This window comes from Nothobranchius furzeri, chromosome 6, assembly GCF_043380555.1.
Source record: "Nothobranchius furzeri strain GRZ-AD chromosome 6, NfurGRZ-RIMD1, whole genome shotgun sequence".
Taxonomy (NCBI): Eukaryota; Metazoa; Chordata; class Actinopteri; order Cyprinodontiformes; family Nothobranchiidae; genus Nothobranchius; species Nothobranchius furzeri.
In genome coordinates, this window is record NC_091746.1 from 46,542,308 (window position 1) to 46,565,842 (window position 23,535).

At 39.4% G+C, this 23,535-nt stretch overlaps 1 long non-coding RNA gene across 1 annotated transcript in view; it reads right to left on the reverse strand.

Moving 5' to 3' along the window:
* Window positions 1-14,939: 14,939 nt before the first annotated feature.
* Window positions 14,940-23,535, reverse strand: part of LOC139070417 (uncharacterized) — a 44,211-nt gene continuing 35,615 nt past the window's right edge. The window contains exon 3 of the long non-coding RNA XR_011520934.1: window positions 14,940-16,227. This is a non-coding gene — a long non-coding RNA (uncharacterized lncRNA). The remainder of the gene's footprint in view (window positions 16,228-23,535) is intronic.

A 23,535-nucleotide genomic window follows, 5' to 3' on the forward strand; every position in this document is an offset into this window, starting at 1 on the left:
TTCAAGTTGATAAACTATAGTTGTGAAGGCTGTACCAATTCCAGGCTGTCTGGACATCGAGTCCCCAGGTTTCCAGACAAGAGAAACAACGCCTCTGTCTCCGTGCCTGAGGGCGTTTTGTGCAGCTGAACAGACGGACTTCTGTAGCCCACATCGGTCTTTACCGGGACAGGGAGGTCCGCGCTGGGCTCCGGAGACCCGAGGTGGGGTTTAAAAAATTAAATGCGGATTTCTGGAGCTCAGATAACCATCAGAACCAGGTAAGAACCGACCACCAGAAGAGACGGGCGGCTCAGCGGGCCAGCTGGTTTCCAGGTTGGAATCGGATCAGAACCGCCACCTGGACGACCAGGAGAGGATGCGCGGCTTTTAAAAATACCAGCTTGATTGTCTCGCTCTTGTTTGGGCCAAATCCAGCTCACAGAAGCCCACATGAGCTCCAGAACCGGATCACACTCGTCTCTCTCTCAGCTCAGCAGACCAGCTGAGCAAGCTTTCTGGGTCGGAACCAGATCAGAACCACCGTGGACCTCTAGGGAAGGATCATGTGCAGCTTTTGAAAATATCAGCTCAACTGGCTCGCTGATATCTGCATGGGATCCAGCTCACAGAAGCCCGCATGAGCTCCAGAACTGGATGACAGGCGTCTCTCTTCCTCTCTCTGTGCTAAACTACGATACATGAACGGATCTTAACGAGTTTGAAACAGCTGACAGACGCTCATTAGTATTAATATTGTATTAACAGGCCGATACTATTTTAATTGTCTGGTACACGATAGTAATCTGAACAATATTGTGATGTTAGCACACAAGTTTAAGCAAGCATGGTTAACTCAGAAGACATCTGCTGCTCCCCCGCTGCTTCTCCTCCTCAATCTCTCTTTGGCCGGTCGTTTCTCCCTCTGGTTTGCTCTCTGGGGCGAGCAGCAAACTCATAACTTTATGGTTTTGGTCCATCATGAGTATAATTATAAACATTTAAAGTTTCCTCTGTGTCAGAGCCGCATTATCATCTATATTTTTCACTGGATTGAGCTAACAGGACTCCCTATGATGTCACTCGGTTTGGCCAAAAAATAAACTTTCTCACAAAAATGACTCTAAAAGCCTAAATAATTTATTTTTGTGGAAAAAAATGTTTAACACAAGTTTCTATTATGTTTCTCTAAACATTGGTTCATGGGAGTCTCTAACCTGCAATTTGCTCTTTAAAGCAATCCAGGGTTGGCCCTCGAGCCTCCTGCCAGCAGAAATTGCCTGAAGCACCTCCCCTGGTAGGTGTCCAGAAGGTGTCCCGACCCGATGTCCAGATCACCTCTACTGGTTCCTTTTGATGTGGAGGACCAGCAGCTTCTTATCCTAATCCTGAGACTGAGGCACCCTGTGGTGGAAACTGAACTTCTTTGTTTCCTGCATCTTCCCTCTACTGGTTATAAGTGGAATTACAATGGGCGTACAGCCCTGCTGTTGCTTGCACTGGCTTTGCAGATAACAATGTTAACGATGTAGGCAAATTGTTGTATTTTGCATGTTTTTATGAATGCATGAATATTGGTAGTTCAGAAACAAAGAAAAAAAATGCCTTTTTATGGTTTAAAACTGAAACCAACAAGTGTATGGCTGCACATTTTCACTCTGGTCTTCGCTCTTTGCTTTGCCTCCAAAGACATTACTTTCTTCCTTTTACTGTGCCAGTGATGACAACAAGAAAGCCATGATTGACAAGCTGAAAATTCTAACTGCTATTCTTTAAATGAGCTACCGACACAGTAAAGCTATGATGGTGACCTCCCACTCGTACCTGCCCAATCCACCCCACACCAACAGTTTCTGGCCAGGAGGGTTGCAGAGTGCTGTCCCATGTGAAGTTGTTCAAGTTTATGGCTAACAAACCTCTGAAACCAGTTCAAACCTCTTTTGTGATGCTTTAAATAGTGAGAATGGGCTCGTCGACTTACCGGTAAATTGAGATCTTTAGTTTCTGGCTTAGATCTCACTTCACCACAACAAAACACTGCAGCATCAGCCTCAATCTGCCTGCTGATCTCCCACCTTAAAACTCTCCCACTGCTCCACTTAGGAACTCTCCTTTGACCTAAACAAAAGTACTGTAAAATGTTAGTAATTGAAATGTTTTGTTTTGCAAAACTAAATACTTTGTCATAATAAATGTTAATTAAAAAAATTCACATACCTCTTAAAACACCTTGAAAATGGTTAAAATCAACAACAACAAATCTGCTAACAATAAAATACTTTTAAAATAGTCAGACTTCCTGCTTATTTGTGTAAAATCCTTGAATTTCCCATTCTGAAGCCTGATTGTGTAAAAGAAGCTATTCTGAAACTAAAATAAACTGATAAGTCTAAAGTATCACCACTGCTCATTTCTGAATGTTACTGGATCCCCCAAAAACCTACTTCAAACAAGCATGTCTAATTTTATCACGTCTCAAACTTCATTTTATAAGAAACAAATGAGCTGCCTGAAATCCGCGGTAATAGCTTTCTAACTTTGTCTCAGCTTCTTGAACAGTTGTTTATTTTTATTTATATATTAAGATAATTCTGTGCCTTACAGTTTAATTACTGAAATTCCAGAATGAAAAATCATAGGGTCAAACTGCTGCAAGTTGCCCCAGCTCTCATAGATCACATGACTCCTGGGAGAAAAAAAACAGGCTGGTTTGTCTTTTTTGTTGTTGTTCCCATTTATTAAGTGCATTCATATGGACCAGGTACAGCATTAATCACAAAGGTACATATGTTCTGAGACAGATTATAGCCCACTGAGCTCGTTGTCATCTGAAGTCCCAGAAATTTATAGACATAAAATGAATAAAATTCAGAAATAATTTAGTAACTGAACTTGCCCTGCAGCTCTGAGCTTTGATTCACATGCTCCATTATTTTTGGCTTCCTCATCAGTAAACCTTTTTTGTATTTATACCAGCCTGTTGCTACAGTTTTTGCCTGCACCCTCCCTAATTCATCAATCATTAAAGATGCAGGTGTAAGATCTTATTCTTATTCTGGAGCCTTTTTGCAATAATGCTTGAAAAGCTCTTCACTTACTGATGGCAACTAATGAATTAAAGCAAACATGTTGTGCAAAATCCACTTTTTGCATCTTTCTGTGTAGGTCTCTACTGCATCTATAAACAACTCAAATGTGAAAAATGTCCATCTATACATTTTCTTTTAGATTGGTTATAGGAATTATGTGCCTGGAATGAGCCATTTCAAAATGTCCCCATTTGTGATGTCATAAACGGGGAAATTACTATAGAACCACCGCACAATCTGCAAGAGAGAGTTGCTGCTGGAGGACCAGTGGCTATACAAGCTCCTCCTGGATATTGGCGCTTCTCAGCTAATAGCAGCCTGAGATGAGTGGGCGTGGCCAACTCTAGCTTGTTTTCTTAAAGTAATAGAGTCCGGAGCAGCTCATTCTTGAAGGTGCAGAAACTTTCAAGAATAAAAACAGCTGAACTCACTTTACGTGAGAGGGGTTTTGTGCAAAGATTTTCATGAACGTGAACTAACTAACTTACTAAGTTCCACTCTCAACTGTGATTCCAAAATCAAATGTTTTGTTTTTCTTTGTTGGGGAGAGTTATTTAATTTCTCAGCAAAATAACAAGAAAATGATCCTCATATTTTTTTAAATCTTGGATTAGATGCATTTCACAAGAGTTTTTAGGGGGGCAACCTTCTGCAGAATTCTAATTCAAAGGAATGTGGACATATAAAAATAGTCAGTAATGAGATACTAAGTGAAATGGTTGTGTCTGTGTTCATCACACCAGTTTGAATAACAAAATAATTTCAAATGCAGTAAGAACCATGGAGGAATAATGCAATTTAGTCAATATGCAAAACAATAATGAAGATTTGAAAACAAATATTTTATTTAATTCTAATGCTAAACAGAATACGTATGTGTGTTGACAAGAAATAAAATAGCTTCATTGTCCTTTTTTAATCCTTCAAACCTATTGTTCACTTAATGGGTCAAATCATGCTATTACTAACAAGCTGCTGTAAGACGCTGATAATTTCAGAAAAAATAAAAACTTAAAGAAGCCGAAAAAAATTAAAAGCAAAGAAAAGGATTAGTTAATTAAAAAGTGTTTCTCCTCAGTTTTCCTGAACATTAAAGTTTCTCTGCTTCTTCAAGGCTTTTATAATGTATTATTTGCTATTCATACAATTTCCCACATATCTTCCACTGAATGCTATCTATATTGTATTATTCCTGTTTTATTCTCACACCATTTGTTTTACGATATCACTGCTCTGGAAAAACAAGATAGGAGGGGAGACGGAAGGATTTATCGAAGAGTGTTCCTATATCCCCTCAGTATTATGTTCTGCTTCTTCTGTAGCTCTGAGCAGATGGTACTTCTATTGCCTCTGGGCCCAGACAGAGCCTGGGGACTGTGGCTCCACACAAACACCATTATATCCTACTTTTCTCCTTTTCACCCCTGTTCCCACTTCTCCTGTCTTCTCATCCTTCCCAGCCCACGTGGTGACTTCTGGAATCAAATCCTCATTATTGGTCCATCTAAATGATGCCTTCCGGCATCCTGGGCCAATACAAGGCTGTGATCATTCCTCACAAACGGACGGTGAACGAAGAGTCGAAAGATGTGAGGCTGAGATGAATCCTCTCAAAGTCTACGTCTGTCAGGGTTACTCCAGAACTGAATGGAGAGAATAATTTGCCTTACCATTTACACAAAGCAGTGCAGCAAACAAATTGCAATGCAAAATAAATTACCAACACCACTGGGCAATCTTATTGGTATGACAAAGAATTTTAGCTGAAAAAACTGGAAACCAACAATGAGACACGTAGAGGAAAAATACCAAATTAATTTTAAACAACAAAGTCCAATTTACTCGTCGGGCAAATTGAAAAGTCTGGGATGAGAGGCAACATGAGTCTGGAGAACTTCTCATGATACAAATGAGCAGAGAAACCCAAGAAGAAAACCAACTTGACTGTCATTCTTTCACTTTGGGCAACTGATTTAGATTAAAATAAAATTTCTAAAAGGCTGTGACTCCATAAAGAGACAGGCTGTTTACTCATTTGAGATGCATTAAAGTCCAATTGTTTTCTAACCAATCAAACCTCTGAATGGGCCCTTTGCTATAGTTCAAATGTGATCACTTTGCCCATGAAACAGGTGAACACATTTGTTTTTGGTACACAAATTTCAAAGATTGAGATGGGGTCTTCAGTTCTTACTGACTTTGGCCTTATGTTTGGGGTGACTAACTTTGAATTTGGTAAATTGATGAAAAAAATATAATAACCATTACACACATAGTTACATTGAGTCACATACTCTAATATTTCAATGGACGCCCTTTAGCTTTGATTACGTCACACATTTGCTGTGGCATTGTTTTGATAAGCTTCTGCTTCTGCAAGATGTATCTCCATCCAGTGTTGCATTAATGTTTCACCATGATCTTGCATTGATGATGGTAGAGTCTGACCACTGCACAAAGCCTTCTCCACCACATCCCAAAGATTCTCAACGGGGTTAAAATCTGGACTCTGTGGTGGTCAATCATGTGTGAAAATGATGTCTCATGCTTCCCGAACCACTCTTTCACCATTTGAGCCTGAAGAGTCCTGGCATTGGCTTGGAATATACCCGTGCCATTAGGGAAGATGGAATAACCTGGTCATTCAGTATATTCAGGTAGTCAGCACACCTCATTCTTGGCACACATCCTGTTGCTAAACCTAGACCTGACCAACTGCAGCAACCCCAGATCATAGCCCTGTCCCCACAGGCTTGTACAGTAGATGCACCATCACTCTGAAACAGGGTCCATCTGGACTCATCAGACCAGTTTTTAATAATGCGTTGGACAGTTCTTAACCCAATATTAGTAGTTTCTGCAATTGTCTTAGGTGTTTTCTCAGCTTGATGCATGCCAGCGATCTGACACTTCTCAGACAGTAACATATTTTCTATGACCACCACATGTGTCTTTCCACATGGTTGTTTAAGAAAATAGAAGCAACTCACTGCACCAGCTGTTGTCATGCAGTAATTATCCAATAGGAGGCTCTAACCTATTTGTTTAGTTAAATCCACGTGGTGACTCTTTTTGGCCAGGTAGTGCATTTCTGAAAGCACTCATTGTTTACAGTGTTTTTTCCACACCTGCCTGTCTTTGTATTCACATCCCAGTCTATTTACAGCCCAGCTCAGTTCACACTGCCATGTTGGTTCCTTCTAGTATTTATTCCAGTTTTGCTTCAGACCATGCTCTTTGAAAAAAAAATAAGCCTTTTATTTTTGACCTTTCTGTGCTGCCTCATGGATCTGCTCTCTCACATGCATTTGGGTCGTGATCTCAGCATTTCATGACAGAAAATTGCGAAAAGTTCTAGCCTCAAAGTGTCACACTCTCATCAACTAATGAATCCAAAACACCAACAATGATTTCCTGAGCCTTTAGATGATCTCTCAGTCTAAGCTGGATTACCAATAAATATACTTTTGCTCCAAATTCAATTTTTTCTAGCCTCACCTGTATAGCCCTTTCACATAAAAGGTTTCTAGAATGTTTTAACTGTCCTTAAAGTAAAGCCGGCACTGTTGTCTGTCTCTGTTTCAATGACCGCTGAGCGACTGTTCAGTTTGACTTGAGTTGTTTTTATTGTGAAAAAGAACTCTGCTCTGTGCTGAGCATACCTCACTGGTCTCCCAAGTGTTTATATACCATTAGCACAGGTATATGCAATTATCACTCGTATGCCAGTCTGCTTCCTGTCTCCATTCATCTGGTGCTCCATTTGTTTGTTGTCGCCTTCTATCGTTCATTTCATTCTGTGCATTTGCCTTTCTGTCTCTATCTATTTCTAATTTCCCTTCCTCTCCTAACTTTTCTCCGTCTTCCAAATGATACCATTCTTGTGAGTGGAAATCAATAACACAACACAATTGCAATTACAGATAATCTTTCACAGCATAGCTGCTTGGCATTTTATGATATAACCAAATTTTCTGCTCATTAGAGGCTGTCTGTCAGTTAAAATTGCTGCAGTTGTGTGTGTAATCGTAAACATTTTTTACAACAATGAAATACCTCAGACCTGCTGCACGGGGGAATGAAATGTCAAGCCTTGGCTTGGTGATAGCATCTATACATCCTGAGGCAGCGGTCGGGATAAAATGGGCTTTACTCAGCACCAATTTAATCGTGCTAAGAGCTGCTGTCTAGCAACCTTTCAATCCTTCAAGGCCACAGGAGAAAGTTGAGACACCAAGAAAATGTCATGCTTATTATGAAAATGGTTACATCTCAGCAGCTGAGATGATGGTAGATAACAGAACTTTTGATTTTTCTTTTGACCTCTTTTAAACGGAGCTGGTATTTTTAATAATTAAACAGCTTTGTAGGGGATAGGAATCATCGTTTAGTAGATCATTTAAAGTTTGTGTGAATGTCTCTTGCAAATGCATTCCCCCATGGCCTGGTACTTCAATTATACACTTGTAAGTGGGAGATGCGGCTTACATTATTAGCTGCCTTCTGTATTTGAGGCAGTTTTATTTTATTTTATTTTTTTGTGGGTTTATAATTAAACCTCATTAGGAAACCTTCCCGACAGCCATGATAGCAGTGATGAGATGCAAAAAAAAAAAAAAAAAACAACCTCTAAATATGTCATTGGTGTTATTTGATCAGACCAATGATCGCTTTCTCATTATGGACACCTGAGATACATACAGCCTGGAAGACCAAACACAAAACATAAAATCGGCTTTGCCTCCGCAAACAAAATCCAGCTGGATTAGTGAGGTTTCATTAGGAAAGCCATTAATATTTATACATTAATTTCACACATTGTTTAACATGAGTCTGTAAAATGATTGTCTCCCGTGTAAAATAATCACTGGTGCCTCAGAGGTTCATTAAACCTCAGAGTAATCCCGAACCAGAACTCTAATATTGAAGCACTGCTAAATTATGGCAACACCTGGAGCACAAACACAGCTGCCATTGTTGTCCAATAGTACACATAAAGGCTTACTTCACCCACAACAAGGATAAATGGGTCAAGATTTAGTTTCAATTGCGCTTTATGCAAATGAGGCTCATTTTAATTGATAAGAAATCAAGTTCCCACATAATTTCTTCAAAAATTTACACAAGTACAACAATTAGAATGAGTGTAAACTACAAAGACAAAAAGTGTTCTAAAATAGTATCGATTTTGCCATTCCAATCAAATTTATTTGTAGAGCACATTTCAAACAGCATGTCAGCTGACCAAAGTGCTGCACAAGATAGGGTAAAACTAAGTCTAAAACAACTAAAAACCCTTGAAATCAACAATTACAGCTAAAAACTACATTTAAACTTTAAATTTAAGATACAATTAATAAAATGGAACTGTTACAAGATTAAAAGGGACACAAAAGGACACTATACCCCACCACTGGTGTACATTTTTACAGCTTTTAATTTTTACTTTAACTGCCTCCAAAAGCACTGAAACATTTTTGCCTGAATGGATTTGATGCAGTTTAATGCAGATGTCAACATTTATTTGTCATTGACTTAAAGTTGCAGATTCGAGTTCCATTCAGTCTGTTGCTGCCGTTGTGTCTTTGGGCAAGACACCTAACCCACCTTGCCTGCTGGTGGTGGACGGAGGGACTGGTGGCACACCAGTGCTCAGCAGTCTCACTTCTGTTAGTGCACTCCAGGGCAACTGTGGCTACAACGTCGCTCATCACCACCAGTGTGTGTGTGTGTGTGTGTGTGTGTGTGTGTGTGTGTGTGTGTGCATGGGTGAATAACTAACTGTGTTGTAAAGTGCCTTGGTGGGTTATAGAACTCTAGAAGGTGCTAAATCAAATTCTGCTGACTTAACATGTATCATTGATTTGGGTTTTACATATACAACACAATGGGAAACAACGTTTCTTTCATATTTAACACTTTGATGTGTTCAGTTTACAAGAAAACACCCTACATCACTTTTTACCTTTAAAACTGGCATTTGAGGTTTGGTTGTGAATGTAACAAATATGAGGTCATGTTGTTTTATGGCTACACTTATAAACATAGTTGTAGGATTAGGTGTTGCTTTTGAGTATGTGATTCTGACAGCGAAACAGAAGAAAAACTCCACTCTATTTGAAAACATCTGTTGTTGTACTGACCCATATGTCCACCATGCCCTCCAGACTGTCCAGATTTTGTTACTCAATAATCTCATTTGGTTTTTAATGAACTTATTTGTCTTTCCCCACCTTTGCTTGGCTGATGGATAGTCCTCTTTCAAACCTTTTTTGTATCTCACCTTGAGAAAAAGGCTATTGGTGTTCAAAGTTAGGGACACAACACCCACAGATCAGGTAGGGCTATGGCGTGCTGCTGCAGTTCCCCATTATTTGTTTAGCAAATCTCATTTAACAGATATTTCTCTTTTTGCTTTTTTTCAACTTCGTCATTACATTCTTCTTATTTGTTTTATTAGTCAACTATTTAAGATTGTCAGTGTATAAACTAAACGAGTGTCACTAGAACCAATCCCTGAGGGATTCCTTTGGCTCAAAAACTCCAATAATATTTCTCCCTTCCCACACTGATATCTGAACATATCTGACTATTTTTATGTAAGTGTTTTGTGAATCACTTGGAAAGATTGATTTAAATGGCTCACATTTCTACACTAAATCCATCTAGCCATGATTCCGGATTCTCTTGTAATGAATGATATCTGACTCACTGGGTGAGACATCAAAAGTTGTGGGTAACCTAATGCTGAATGTTTGCATTTCTCAGTACTGCTGCAGAATGCTCAAGGCTGCAGATTCCTCTGCTGAGACGTGGGGGATTTATAGTTATCCCCTCAAAGGCAGATCTATCTAATGACAATATAATCCTCTTAGCGAGAGTATTAAATGTGATCAAAGAAAATACTTCAGCATTCACATTTTTCTGTTTGTTCCTGCAACTGTCGAGTGCCTCTTTACAGGAAGCATAACCACACAGCTGATGTTATTTTACCTTGGTGATGCAACCAGGCAGAAAATGTGCTTCGTATTAATACAGCTATAAAGACGCAAAATATAAATAAATAAATAAGATGAGGCGGAAAAATGAAAACGGCTGAGAGATTTGATAACGCATGCTTTCAATTACAAAATGTGTTATTTTTCACATTGCACAAAAAATGTCGACATATGAAGAAGATGTGTTTATCAAACTGTAAACCGTGACAGGGTTGGGGCAGAATTTTTGCTTGTTTGATGATAATTAGAAGACCAATATTAAAAATGGAGGTTGGAACTAAAACTATACTGCAAGCTTATTACAAAGAAGAGAAACTAGGATTATTCTTTTTTGTTGTTATGAGATTATTAAATGGAGCATGGTAGAGGATGTATAAAAGATCATTCTGATTTTGTTCAGTGAAGCCTAATCTTTCTTGCGTAAATTTAAAGTGACAGTGTGTAGTTTCCCTGGCGATAGGGGGCAGTAAATACTTACAGTGAATCATTGCAAGCAAGCATTATTTTTGTGTTCTAGTATGACCTTACCAACAGACGGCCATTAGGGTCAAAAATCCTTGGGAGTGCAACGTCCAGCAAAATAACAAGAAAATTGTATTCCCTTTCATTAATTGCAATCTGTGAAGAGGTAAATGTGTAAAACAACAATGTTTATTAATGCTGAAAGTTTTGAAACCATTTGTTACAAATCAGTGAATGCATTCTGTTTTCACGGGCAGAAGTTATATCTTAGGTCATACACAAACAGTGAGAACAGAGGGTTACCAACCTGCTCCTCTACCTCTATCTGTGGGCGTTCCTTAAGGGTCGATACTGGGCCCAGCCTTATTCAAAATCTATATTAATAACATTGTTCATGCTATTGACCGTTCTCATATACATTTACATGCAGGCAACACCATTTTATATGCATGCAGTTCTTCCTTGAACACAGCTTTGTTCTCTTTGCAGCACAACTTTAATTATCTTCAACATGCCTTCTCCAACCTTCATCTTCATTTATGTTTTTTTTTATTTATTTGGCAGACGCTTTTATCCAAAGCGACTTACAATTCATAACCTATAGGGCATGTTGTGATCTGTGGGGGAAACTGGAGTACCCGGAGGAAACCCACGCATGCATGGGGAGAACACGCAACTCCACGCAGAAAGGCCACAGCCGAGTTTCGAACCTGCAACCTTCGTGCTGCGAGGCAACAGTGCTAACATCTGCGCCACCATGCAACCATTTAAACACAAGTAAAACAAAGTTCATGATCTTCAACTGTAACTTACCGCAATCAACTTGCCACCCTAGTATTGTTTCCCTGGATGGTACAGAACTACAATTTATCAGTTCTTATAAGTATTTGGGTATCTGTCTTGACAGCACACTTTAATTTGAAATTCACATTAATTCATTACTTTCTAAAAACAAGTCAAGAATTGGGTTTCTATAATGCAACAGGTCATCCTTTACTCGTTCTGCACAGCAAACCTTGGTCAAAATGACAATCCTTCCTATCTTAGATTACGGTGACATCATTTATAGGACTGCTTCCAAAAACTTCTGCATGAAGTCAAAGTCATTTAGCAATCTGCTTCATCACTGGTGCTCCTTTCACTACTCATCTTTGTGATCTGTACTCACTTGTTAACTGGCCATTACTCCATTCTGAGAGGTTGTTACATTGGATTCAGTTCATATACAAAACAATCATCGGTAGAACTCTGTCATATCTTCACTCACTACTCATCACTCCCAACAAGCAGCACAATTTACCTTAGAAAGCTCGCACCTCCTTTGCCCACTCCTCATTCCAGTTTGCTGCTTCCAATGACTGGAATGAGCTGCAAAGATCACTGAAGCTCACTACCTACATTCCATTATCTACCTTCAATATTCATTGTAATCAACAGTTTATGATCAATGTTCCTGCTTCTGAGTACTTGAAGACTGAATTGAGTCTGTTTTGATTGCTTGTACATATTATATATGAGAACAGTCATTTGTCTTTATGTCTAACTTTTTATCTTATTTTGATCTTGTATGTTTTTATCTTATCTATTTTTCTTTGATGTAAAGCTAACTATGTGTTTGTTGCTGCTGCCTCTTGATCGTCGTAAATAAGGATGAGTTCTCAATCAACTATTCTGGTTAAATAGAGGTTGAATAATATATTTCACAATCAATCAATCAATCAATCAATCAATCACAGCAGTATGTGTTGGAAAATCCAAATCCAAACATTTTAATAGCATAACAAAATATCTAATGACAATTTATATTTATTTTCTTATTCGAGGGCTTTCTCAATCCTCTGGTGTTACGTGATCATTAAATTAGTTAATTAAATTCATTGTGTTAATGTTTGAATCATTATCCCTCCAAGTAAGCAGTTATCAGATAGTTGTCCAAGGGTGCAATTCTTCATCAGGAATGTCACAAGCTCTCTTTTTTTTTTTTTTTTTTTTTGTCAGCACAAGAAAATATCCCTGAGAGACCATTTGTCAGTGTCTCTCAGACTAGAACTGACCATCTGGGACAAGATATAAAAACAAAGTCTTGTCTTTGTTTTTGGCAAGATTCACATTTTCGTCTAATATAAAAACTGTTTAATTCGACTCATGTCATTTATTCACTTATTCTATCTTTTTGAGTGATTTCACCCCTAAGACATGACAGAAGGCACAAGGGCAGCCATGTTTGCTACCTGCATACGAACGAAGCAAATGTCTACAGGTCTTCTAGGGGGAGGCTATTCTGCTGTGATTACTTGGGGTCTGTCATCTGCCATGTAGGTGGCTGTCCAATTAATTTCTGTGGCAATTATTCCACTCAGTGTTTGATTTTATTATTTTAAGTCAAAAGAAATACACAAAATCCTTGACTCAACTGCTGATGAATGATTATTTGTACTTGTGTGGGATAATGAAGATGTTGCTTAGTAGTCAGAGTAAAGCAAACTTTAATAAGCATAACTGAAGGAAATCATGTCTTGATGGTGGCACAGTTGATAGTGCTGTTTTCTTGCAGCATTTCTTAAAAAGATGCATATTCCCAACTAACTTTTAGAAAAAAATTTCTAAATAAATTTGTTGTATGTTGAAAAGCATCATTTAAATTTTTGCTAAACAATTTGATGCATGATTTCATAAGGCATTGCATGCAGGAAGACGTGTCTGGAATACAAAACTACCAAATTGTAGCTCAATATTTGATAAACCTACTGAGTTGACGCCATTTATGCGTTTGGTGTTTATTTGCTGTGGTGGCTATCTCGCCTCCAAAAAATAACTGGTTTTAAATGTACATTTAAGGAAGAAAGATAAGAAAAAACTCACAAGACACGAGATTAAGGGTGTGTCCGAATCCACGGGAAGGACGCTTGTAACAGTGCATCTTGAGGTCGATGACATCACAGCGCAGCGACAAGTACTGTCCGAATTCCAAGAATACTCATTCTCGCGTCCTCAAATGCGTCCTTGCTCCGCCCACATTTCGAAGACAGGTCTGTTTTATCCTCACAGAACAAGGCTATCCCAGCATGCTTTGCGTGCCGGCTGTGGATTTTCAACAGGAAGAGAAAATGGGGAGAGCTACGAAGTTTAAAACATAAGTTTGTTAAAAACTAGCTGTAGAAACCTAAAAAGCTTAAAGCGGTTAGTTTATAGAAATTTTTTGTTTGTATATTTGTTTCTGAATTACATTTTAGGCATAAATCAGCCAGAACGTGTTTGTTTTGCGGGTCGCAGTTATTCCTGTGTGTGTGTGTGTGCGTGTGTGTGTGTGTGTGTGTGCGTGTGTGCGTGCATGTGTGCGTGCGTGTGTGTGTCTGTGTAAACAAACTTGTCATTTGTTTTGAGGACAACAGAGCAAAGAAGCATTTTTATTAAGCATAGAGGTTAACCCCGGCTTTCCACAGGAGCCGTCAGCAGCACGTTACTGCAGCAGCACGTCATAGCTGCTGATAGGAACCGCTGTGGTCAACAGAACCTTTTCCACTGGAGCCGTCAGCAGCGCGAGTCGGCCGCGTCTCAGGAGCAGCATGTCGCGGCCTTTACGCGCCGGTTCTATTTTCTACTCGCGACGCCTCTGAAACGGGTCAAGTTCGACATTTTTGGGGAAGGAAAGACAGGAAATCGCACGCGGAAATGGAGAGAAGCTCCCGAGATTTTCAGAATAAAGAACGTACTGCCTTCCGGTTGCTTTACTTTAAAAAAGGTTACTAACTGTGCATCCCCGTGAGAAGTTATCACCTAGCTAGCGGTCTCCTTTGTTTTTCAGGTCCGTATTGGCGATTATAAAATGGACAGAACATAAAACACAAACATTTTGGAGCCATGTTGTAGTTTTCTCCTGCTTGTTGTTGTGTTTACTGACGAAGTCACTCGTGTGACTTCGTGCTCGGTCGGTGACAGCTGCTCCCCTGCTGCTTCGCGTCTCGTGGGAAGGGCCAAGCAGCAGTTTACGCGAGCAAGACGTGCTGCTGCAGTAACGTGCCGCTGACGGCTCCTGTGGAAACCCGGGGTAAGAGTGAAGCTGTTTACATACAACCACAGAAGTTCTTCTGTGTTCTGCTGTGAAAAGTACTTTTACATTCAGGGATTTACAACTGACACGTTTAAAGGAAGTAAAATTGCTTGTGTGAAGAATATAATTTTTATCTTCTCATGGATTCATGTAAAACATGTGTTCATTGCCTTTTTGTCACCTGCGATCTGATTTTCTCTGTTTAGGACTGCAGGTGTCCAGGGTCAGGAGAGGCTTTACCTGGTGGTCCTCCTGGGAGAAAGGCCTTCTACTGTCATCATGTTAATGTTATTTAGCTGTTTGATATTTGAACACATTTATTAAAACAAATACTAACTGATAACTCTTTCTGGTCATTGATTTTATCACAAGTTTTATTATTACAGATGTTTTTGAACATGTTACATGAACAGAAAATGAAAAGATGGTAAGGAGACAAGATTATTTATAATACGTTACACTAATTTACAGATCAAAACCAGTATGGACCAGTTATGTATGGTTAAAGCAGTATTAACCTGAGTGACTCTTCCTGGATCATTTATTTAAACTGAGTGAGCAGGAAGTCTTTAACAGTGCAGCTGGATCTGCTACAGGAGGATCCAGACGTGAATGGAGGGCTGGAGCAGACTCGTAGCTGGACGTTTCTGGCCAGAGGAACATCATACAGGACGGTCTGCAGAGAGAGCTTTGGGACGCTTCCTCTCACTGTCCACTCTATCGTCCATCTACAGGGCCTGCTGGGCTGGCTCAGACGACGGCTGTTACATCTCTAAGGGGCTCGACACACGGCAGGCGACAAACGAACGAGATCAGCAAAATTCGTCGCTGTCGCTTTTATTACCTGACACACGGGAGGCGACCCGTGGCAGCGGCCAGCTGCAAAGCCGTCTACGCGTTCTGTTCCATGGCGAAATTGAAACTTCTGTTGTTTTGTTTGGCTGTGTCACGTTGGAGGGAATTAAGGTTATTTAAGCGGTTCAGAATTAAAAAAGTGGTAGATATGATGTTTCACAAGGTGCTGCTAGAGTTTTGTGAAATCTTACTTCTGATTTTACTATAAAACATAATAATAATCAACTTCTCCTTCATGTTTGCTCGGAGGTGTGCGGAGCATCCTGCCTGCTCATTGGTCAGTGAATGAAACCTCCGTTGATTGGTCCTCGACCGAGCGACAGCGATGAAAAGTTGAAAAGATTTCAACTTTCTGGGATCGCGTTGCTGGGTCGCCTGTGCACGACACGAGCGCAAAATTTCACACTGACGTTTTTTGCGTTTCGCTTAGTAGGAGGGAGACCCGCGATTATCGCTTTGTCGCGCATGTCTCATTGACAATGAATGGAGGAGAGGCGATGTCGCCTCCCATGTGTCGAGCCCATAAGATGTATTTGGAAATATGAAATGAGGAGATGGTTTATGGATCTACTGGTATAACAATTGTGACTCTTCAGCAAATAAAACCACAGTGTTGTTTTTAATAGAGGTTCTACATAAATGACTTGCCTGTTAACAGTAGTGGTGGTTTGCTGGTACCTCCTGCAGGACAGAGCACCACTGACCTCCTCCACACACATCTTCCTCAGGCTCATCATCCAGACCCACAACTTCACCAGCACAGAGGCAGATGTGCAGAATAGTGCATGCTGACCTGCAATATATTAAAAAAGAGTTTTTTTTATTGAAAAATGTAAAAGCAGTGCACTGGTTCTGTCTAGTTTGAAGAAAAGCAGCAGGGAATAGTTATGTAAATCAAAACTACAGATAATTTATATTTTTAAAACAAATCTAATCATTATTAGGCTTAAGTTGAGTAAACAAATGCACATTGAAAACACTCCAATGGTATTTTATTAAAAAGCCTGTTTTTTTTAAATGTTTTACCCCATTTGATGCAAAATAAGAAGTTCTAAGGTCCAATTTACATTAGAAAACATCCTACTGCATTCAACATTCATAATGCATTTGGTTTATATTACCTACATATTAATACTCTGTAGTAATGTGTTGTGTATGTTTAACAAGTTCATTCTGTAGTTTAAAACATACATGAATCCATCTAAAATTAACATGTAAGTCCTGAAAGCTTCAACAATTAACATAATTAATTTACCTGAAAACGGTTGTGAACAAACACTGCTGATGGATGTGAAGCTGCTGTATAGCTCCTTAATATTCCTGCTCGATTTTTGCTAGCTTTAGCATTTTTCCTTTGAGTGTAGCTGCTGCCACAGCTGTGACAGGACCTACGGGCCACCGTAGAGGTGAAGGCTAGACTGTCCGAATTCAGAGCCGCTGGGTTCCGGTCTTAGCGGTCTAGCAAGGACCGGCGAAGACCCGTACTCATAAGCATCCAACCCATGAATTCGGGCACACCCTAAACTCACTGCTAGCTACTCAGAGAGACTTGGCATTAATATTTACAGTCTAGGGGCCTCATTTATAAAACTTAGCATAGAATCCTTATTAAAACTCCACTTTAGCCCAGCCAAAAAAAAAAAAAAAAGTTACACAAACAAATTATCTGACTTATAAAACTATGTTTACACATAGCTACACACAGTTTCTGCTTTATAAATCACACCTGTTCTAGAAATGAGCTCAGGTGTTTCTGGATCACATCCTGCGTCCTACACACCCACTTTCTACCATACATGTGTAATGCAAACCACGTTATGAAAATAAGCCTGCTTATTGATGCCATGTCACTGGACACCATGACAACCATGGCAAAACTCCAGACTCTGGGGTATGATGTAGGCACAGAAGGAATGTTTTATTCCCTTCAGTCGGCAATGCGCTACTGCAGAGGTGAGCACTGGAGCCACAGAACAGTCAGCATATATAAATAAATAATCATTTTAACATGTGTTCAGATGAAGACTAAGATGGCAATAATTATTGATTCTATCAATAAAAGCAGCATTATGGTGCACAGGGATGAATCATTCTCTTTTCCAGATCTAAGGGGAACATGTGATGAAAACATTTAATTTAACCCAAATGGGCTTTAGGGAGGAAATATTGTTAATATCCAACAAGTATTGGCCCGACAGTTTGCTAATCCCCACTAGAACAAGTCAGTGTTCTGTCACAACTCCTATTTAAAGAAACACTGGCAGGTGCACCTCGGCCAATTTCACCGTGGTGCCATTTTAATCTATCTGAAGTTTGCCAGAGAGCACATGGATGATACAGCAGAGGATTGGGAGAATGTCATGTGGTCAGATGAAACCAAAGTAGAACTTTTTGGTATAAACTCAACTCGTCGTGTTTGGAGGAAGAAGAATACTGACTTGCATCCCAAGAACACCATACCTACTGTGAAGCATTGGGGTGGGAACATCATGCTTTGGGGCTGTTTTTCTGCTAAGGGGACAGGACGACTGATCCGTGTTAAGGACAGAATGAATGGGGCCATGTATCGTGAGATTCTGAGCCAAAACCTCCTTCCATCGTGTTGCTTGGCGACAGCCCCAAAACATCACTGCTCTCGAGAAGATCTGCATGGAGCAATGGGCCAAAATACCAGCTACTGTGTGTGCAAACCTGGTAAAGACCTATAGTAATCGTTTGACCTCTGTTATTGCCAACAAAGGTTATGTTACAAAGTACTGAGTTGAATTTTTGTTATTGACCAAATACTTATTTTCCACCCTGATTTACAAATAAATTCTTTAAAAATCCTGCCATGTGAATTCATGGATTTTTTTTTTCACATTCTGTCTCACAGTTGAAGTGTACCTATGATGTAAATTACTGACCTCTGTCATCATTTTAAGTGGGAGAACTTGCACAGTCAGTGGCTGACTAAATACTTTTTTGCCCCACTGTATGTTCATGTTTATGTATTTAGCAGACACTTTTGTCCAAAACAACTTGCACATTTTTCTTTGTAAATCATGAAGTTTACATGGAGAGTCAGTTTTCAGACCCTTTTTGTGCATAAACAAGCTTTATTACGTGAGGCCCCAGGGGAGGAGGGATCCGGATGGGACACTGCCTGATTGGGGAGGAGCTGGGCGTGATGATTCAAACTTGCTGCATCCAGGTTTTTGCAATAGGGGGCACCATCTAGTCACCATCTAGTCACATCCATCTACTTCTGGACAATGGGTCCCCGGAAGAATGAAAAAATTAATGCAAGACAATGGGGCTTAAAAAAATCTATTTTCTACTCTGGTTTGTTATACTTTATGATGTCCGTGAATTTTAACCCTCTGGAGGCAAGCGTTGCAGATTTGCAACAGTTAAAACCTACCTACCTGGTTACTCCACATATGTATTTCATTAGCATTTTTTAACTCAGAAGTACCCCTGAAAGACTTAGTTGTTCGTCCATTTATCAAAACTTATTTTGAGCCTGAAAGGGTTAAAGGCCAAGAAAGCGCTTATTTTTGAACGGGGGTAGGGGTGGGATTTTAGGTTTTGTGTGAAAATACGTAATGCACATCAACAAATTGACGTCATCCAACCACACATGGAGAAAAGCAGAGAAAAATGACTAAGATCAGCTAGCTTTGAATCCTTCTTTCATAAATCTGGCCATGAGGTAAGTAGCAGCAACACTAAGGGAGAGGAGGTTCTGTGGTGATATGTGACATGTCGACATCTGATTTGAAGTCAGAGTAATTATGATTTTTACAAGCTGATGAATCTCACAGTATGTGACGGACGTGGTTGAAACACTTCATTACTTGTCATTTAAATTGATCCATAGCATTTGTGATTCAGGGCATGAGGTAAAGTGGATTAGAAAATAGCTCTATTAGCCCTATTCACTTGCATAATTTTTGTTCGTTCTTCTGGCAACCCGTGAGCCGACTGACCTTAGTTACCCCTACAGCACACTTGAAGTCCATAGGAACAGCAACATAAAGATTTACTCGCGAGACTTCTGCCAAACTTCTCGCACCATCACAAGATTTCACGAAACTTCAAAGGTTACGGTTTGTTTATGCAATCTGCCATTAAACCAAAAAGAAGGATATCACATCATCACTGTTTGATGGCATATATTTATTTTATTTATTTATTTACTTGTGTCTTAGGAGGATAAAAACCTTGTTATTGAGAGGGTCCTCCATCCATACAACATAAAATAATGCAAGATAGCAAGGCAACAAGTAGCTGAGAAAAAAGAAAGAAAACTAGGAAAATAAATTACTAAATAAATTTATATATATATATATATATATATATATATATATATATATATATAGCTGAGAAAAACAAACACAAGTAAATAATTAAAAAAATAAAACTCTAAGGATACTTAGCCAAGCTCACATATCTTCAGAATAGCAAAATAAATAAATAACTTAGAAGCTATTACAGATGAGTAAGAAATGTAAATATACACTGTTTCTAAATATTCAAAAAGAAGTAATTCACTGTATGTCAACAGGTAGATTGTTCCAATCCAGTGGGGCTTTAACACTTAAATCACACCTTCCTACTTCTTTTTTGAACTTTGATACAACAAAAGAAATATATTCATAAACTTTGTATTGTACTGACAGCTAGAATGCACCAAACGGAAAATCAAAGAATACACATTTATCAATAAACATTAACCAATGACATTTACGTCGGACTTTTTATAAAAGTCAGGACAAGCTTTTATACAAACTACAATGATGTGTTGTGATGCACAACACAAAACAAAATGCCAAATATTGTTATAAACAACATCAAGAGGATGAAGACAGGACCTGGTAGTATTTTGATAGATTACATCTGCATAATCTAAGATTAGGAATAAAAGTTGTTTAGCAATACAATTTCTCACGTTAAAATCAAAGCAATCAATCAATTGATTAAGAATTTTCTGTTGATAATTAACCTTATTAGTAATCAATTGGATATGAGTTTAAAGGATATATCAGACTCAAGCCAGACTCCAAGGTATTTGACTTTATCAATGCATTTCACTTGAGAAGAGTCTAAAAAGAGTAAGTTTGGAGATTCAGTCAAAGCTGAAATAGACGTATGTCTCTGAAAAAGTACTGAGTAGGATGAAGTTTTATTAAGAATTAGTCTATTGTGAACCAGCCAATATTGTAAAGTGCCAACATTAGATTGAAGACAATCAAGGATTTCTGATACAGAGGGTTTAGAACAATATAAAATATTATCATCAGCGTATATGATGTTGTTCCTCTCCTCTGCCACAACTTCTGGAACGATACTGGGAGTACAGCTCGTAAGCTTCTTATATATAAAATTGCATTGCTGCAATAGTTTTATTTTTTAAATTACCGGGGATTTTACACTGAAACCGTGTGTGATTTCCTGTCTAGCTCTGTTACCTGTGGAAATTGAAGCATCCCAGAAGTGACTTGTGGGAAAATGGCCCATATTTTATATAGCACCTTCTAGAGTCCTTGAATCCCCAAGGCACTTTACAACACAATCAGTCATTCATCCATTCACACACACATTATCACCCTGGTGGTGATTAACTACATTATAGCCACAGCTGCCCTGAGGCGCAATGACAGAGGCAAGGCTGCCGTACACAGGCGTCCCTCTGAACACCACCAGCCTACAAGGTGGGTTAAGTGTCTTGCCCAAAGACACAATAACAGCAACAGACTGAGCGGGGCATGAACCTGCAATCTTCTGATTACAGGTGGAGCACTCAACTCCTGGGCCACCTTTGCCCCAAATAGAAAAAATGAATAAAGAGAACCTGACTCTTTAGCTGCATGGCGTGGTGTGACATGCTGCTTCTTGGATGCATCTGGAAATTACCATGTCGTGGCTGGTTTGAAACACTCCATTGACAATAATTGATTCTATTTGAAGCAGTGACATTCCGCTGCCTTTCCACGCTGCTGATGCGTCCTGTGCAGTAGGGGTTAGGCTCCCTACAACAGCTGAAGCCCAAAACCCGCTTTGGGTTTTATTTTTCATGAGGAAACAACAATATAACATGGTCAAAAGCTATGAAAAGTGTCTAGAGTTTACTAAGAAAACAATATACGTATTACTAGAATAAAACTGCATTTGAATGTCCTAAACACACACGTCATAACATCCACTTGTATGATTGACCACAGCACTATGACTGGAGATCACGTTACTTCAACGGTTCCGTTTACATGTTTTCAGTGGTGTGCATTGGCTGAGTTACTAGTTTTTCAACATACATACATCCCCTTCACTTCCAAATGTTGACATGAACTATGGTGAACACCTCCCCTCCTGCGGGACAGGGAATTTTCATTACTTAGAAAAATGGAATTGCCTAGAAATCCACTGGGATTCCAGAAACGTCTGAAGCAAGGGGGGCATTTTGAACATTTGATTGTATTGGATATTGTTAGGATAAAGACCCTGTGAAAGTCTACAGCAGTACTTTGGATTTTCATTTATTTCCAGGATGTGATATTAGCATTACATTCACAGATGAAAAATAAACTAACAAAACCACAGAGACCTCACTTTTATCTTGCATTTGATAGCACCGAGTTGCCAACAAAATGCCAAGGGTCCTGTGGGGAGATGAAGTTCATGAATTTTTCATGTGTTCCCTAATGTAAGACACTCACCAGCGGAGAGACTTGATCTTCGCTCTTCAAGAAAACCCTGTGATTAATTCTTTAACACTGCAGACTTCCAAATGCAACGTGAGCTATCTGTTTGAAGCCACATGGCTGTAGAAATCAAAGGTCTCTTATTTTGAAACACCAGCTATGAGCTGCGCCGTATCACTGGCCTCAGACAGCTGAGGCGATTCAAGGTCCTCCCCTCAGAGACCATGAAACATTGTTCAGTAACTGTTCCAACCAAGATCACAAAGCCCTGCAGAGAGTGTTGTGCTTAGCAGAGCACATCTCCACCTCTCTACCACTCCTGCACAACACTGACACCAGACATTTGGCCCAGGGGCAAAAATTATTAGGAATTTGACTTATCCTGGTGAACGTATACTACGTCTGCTGCTGTCAGGCAAAGATCTCCATCATCTGCCATCTCATAACTTTCTAATTTTGTGGAATATTGAATATGGCACACATAGGAAAATGATGATCTGAGGAAATTAGATATCAGTACCAGTTAAAAACTTATTTACTCGTGTTTTTATTCTTAGTTATTATGATTCTTACAACACATCTCTGGGTATTTTACATCCTCTAGCACCTGAATTTGCTGTATACATTAAGAGCAGCTAAGGGTAAGCCTAGTTTATTCTTCTCTTTCAGTAAGTTTGCTCTCTCATGCACACATATTGACAGAAATATTTTTCTTTTATACTTCTCCGTTGGTGTGTCAGTGTTGTAAAGCAAGTCACCACCAGCACAAAATAGGGCGTAAGACCTTTCTGGGGTATCCTGCCATCAATGCAGTCACATCTCTAGACAGTTCATATTGTGTTTGTGTATTTCAGAGACTTTTTAACAAGGACAGATTTGTCCCTCATTCTCCTCCACCTCTTCATCCAGTCACCCCTCCAAACTCACATTTCCTATAACTTCCATCCCAAATAAAAAGTTTACTGCGTATCTTTGTACTTCAGCCATAGTTGTATAAGCGTTGATATTGTTGGACTTTATTCAATTCAATTCAATTTAGTTCAGTTCAATTCAAGTGTATTTATATAGCGCCAAATCACGACAAGAGTCGTCTCAAGGGACTTCACATAGTAAACATTCCAATACAGTTCAGTTCATTAAAGGTATAGCAATCGATGTTTTTCTTCCAGGTGGATCACGTCAACCATTGGTCCGCAAAAATGTCAATTTCTGGTGAAGCCAATCCTGGGTTAGTTTTCACTTCCTGCACATGCGTACTCTGTGCACCCCCGCACTCTCATGGAAATCAGAAAGAGGCTAACGCGGTCCATTCCGCTCCCCACAGACGCCGCTGTTGCCGGTTTTCTGCTCGAGAGGTAAGCTAAGATTCTGCATGCATTTCTTTATAGCCTTTTATTACACATCACGGCCGGCAGCTA